This window comes from Lepidothrix coronata, unplaced genomic scaffold (assembly GCF_001604755.1).
Source record: "Lepidothrix coronata isolate B3197 unplaced genomic scaffold, Lepidothrix_coronata-1.0 Scaffold316, whole genome shotgun sequence".
NCBI lineage: Eukaryota > Metazoa > Chordata > Aves > Passeriformes > Pipridae > Lepidothrix > Lepidothrix coronata.
In genome coordinates this window covers 462,986-465,787 of record NW_016690496.1, presented here as the reverse complement: position 1 = coordinate 465,787, position 2,802 = coordinate 462,986, and the positions used below count along the sequence as shown (strand labels likewise).

General features: G+C 61.8%; 1 non-coding gene across 1 annotated transcript; it reads right to left on the bottom strand.

Moving 5' to 3' along the window:
- Positions 1-1,506: 1,506 nt before the first annotated feature.
- On the bottom strand, positions 1,507-1,580 carry TRNAN-GUU. Its single transcript has one exon. It is a non-coding gene; the product is annotated as a tRNA-Asn (tRNA).
- Between the last annotated feature and the right edge of the window lie 1,222 nt (positions 1,581-2,802).

The window sequence follows — 2,802 nt, the reverse complement described above, 5'->3', positions numbered from 1 at the left end:
ATCGGGAACAGCTGGATCAGGGGGAACAGCTGGATCAGGGGGAACAGCTGGATGGGGGAACAGCTGGATTGGGGGAACAGCTGGATGGGGGAACAGCTGGATGGGGGAACAGCTGGAGCAATGGGGGAACAGCTGGAGCGATGGGGGAACAGCTGGAGCAGGGGGGCACAGCTGGATCCATGGGGGCACAGCTGGATCCATGGGGGCACAGCTGGAGCAGGAGGGCACAGCTGGGCATGGCACAGCTGGATCCAGGGGGGCACAGCTGGAGCAGGGGGGCACAGCTGGATCCATGGTGGCACAGCTGGATCCATGGTGGCACAGCTGGAGCAGGGGGGACACAGCTGGGCATGGCACAGCTGGATCCAGGGGGGCACAGCTGGAGCAGGGGGGCACAGCTCCGGGTTCACAGGGCCATGGCACAGCTGGATAAGCCGGTAGGGACGTGGCACCGTCAGAACATGGCACAGCTGGATACATCGGGATATCGGCTGGATTTCAGGCCTCGCACCCCCACCGTCTGGGATCCAGGGACAAACCCTAAACTCTTCCTCTGGGGCAGGGCCAGCGGGGCTGCCCAGAGGGAAAACACCTCTTTGGAAAGTGCCGGCACCACCGAGTCTCTCTGGAAAGTCTCTCTGTGGAGTCAGGGATCACCCCGGGGAGGGGAAGGACACGAGGCTGGGAGGGTGTTTTTTATTCCGGGGGGAATTCGCTCTGCAGAGCGTTGGATTCCCTTCCTCACCCACCGGCTCTGTCCTGGAGGAAACAGGATTAAATGTTTCATTTTGGGGAGTGAAGCTGTGCCAAAGGGAAAGAGATCCATGTGTTTGGAAGCAGCCCCGGTTCCAATGGAAACCTCTGTCCCGGGCTGGGGCTGTTCATCCATCCCGGGACCAAGTCCTGGAAGCACAGCCCGGCCTGTGGCTGTTTTAAAGTGCATTTTAAAGTGTATTTTTAAAATGTTTTCCGCTGTAAAATGTTTCTGGCAGAAGTCAGAGCCCACATTCTGCCTGGTGGGAACATCCCAGGCACTGGGGAGAGACGGAGCAGCGGAGCCAGATGGGAATAACAGGGATCTTCCCAGCATGGCTTTGTGCCCTGAATTAAACCAGAAACATCGTTATTTCTGTTATGAAAATAAAACCAGGGCAAGCAGGGAACATAAATAGATTTTACGAGAGTTTTTAAGGGGGGGGAGCTCAGCAAACGCAGATTTTTGAGCCACTTCAGCTTATTTTTAAGGCGAAACATGGAAAATCTGGATGGAAACAGGCTTTGCTCCGATTTAATGTCCCTGCATGTTACGGGACACTGAGGTGCAGAGGGGCCGGTTTTGTGCACAGCAGGGGCTGCTTTACTCTCATCCAGCGCCTCGGAGGGAGCCGGGAACCCACGGGCAGCACCGGGGCCGCATCCTGCCCCTGGCGCCTTCTCCCGGTCCGGCTCAGTCCATCCCGGGAAAAGAAGAGAGGGGGAAAAAATAAAGAGGTAAAAGGGTGGCACCGTCCCTGGGTGGGCTCGAACCACCAACCTTTCGGTTAACAGCCGAACGCGCTAACCGATTGCGCCACAGAGACCGCGCTGCGAGCGCCACCGCGCCCGCCGCACTCGGCGGGTGACGGGAGAGCGGGGCCGGGACACCGGGAACGGGGATAACGGGGATGGGGGGACCGGGAATAGGGGGAGTGGGGATGGGGACACCGGGAACGGGGATAACGGGGATGGGGGGACCGGGAATAGGGGGAGTGGGGCTGGGGAAACTGGGAACAGGGGGACCGGGGCCGGAACACCGGGAACGGGGATAACGGGGATGGGGGAACCGGGAATAGGGGTATCGGGGCCGGGACACCGGGAACAGGGATAACGGGGATGGGGGGACTGGGAAAAGGGATAATGGGGCTGGGGGCACCGGGAATAACGGGTCTGGGGAAACTGGGAACGGGGATAATGGGGCTGGGAAAACTGGGAACAGGGATAATGGGGTTGGGCGCACCGGGAACAGGGATAATGGGGCTGAGGAAACTGGGAACAGGGGTACTGGGGCTGGGGAAACCGGGAATAGGGGTACCGGGGCTGGGAGGACTGGGAAACGGAGTACCGGGGCTGAGGAAATCGGGAACAGGGATACCGGGGCTGGGGAAACCGGGACAGGGGTACCAGGGCTGGGGAAACTGGGAGCAGGGGTACCGGGGCTGAGGGTACTGGGAAACGGGGCACTGGGGCTGTGAAAACCGGGAATAGGGGTGCCGGGGCTGGAGAAATCGGGAATAGGGGTACCGGGGCTGGGATATCGAGGCTTCAGGCACCGGGATACTGAGATTGGGCGTACCGGGAATCGGGATACCCGCACCGGGGACCGGGGCACCGGGGCTGGGGGGACCGGGAAACGGGGAACTGGGGCTGGGGATAGTGGGAAGCAGGGCACCGACACCGGGAACCGGGATACCGGGACTGCGGGCACCGGGAACGGGGATATCGGGAAAGGGGGCACCGAGCCTCTGGGACCTTGGTGTGGGTACTGGCGCTGGGAACGGGCGCACTGGGCACAGGGACACCGGCACCAGGCACCGGGATACCGGGCACCGGGAATAGGACACCGGGACACCGACACCGGCACCGGGCGGGGCCGCAGCCGTGGCCGAGGGGACGCGCGTGGGCGCTGCGTGACACCGGTACCACCAGTACCACCAGTACCACCGGTGCCACCGGTACCGCCGCGTGGGCGGCAGCGCCCGCCCGCTCCTCTCCCTGCCCCTTTCCCCCTCTTTTAGTTCTTACCCGCTTTTCCCTTTTTTTTTT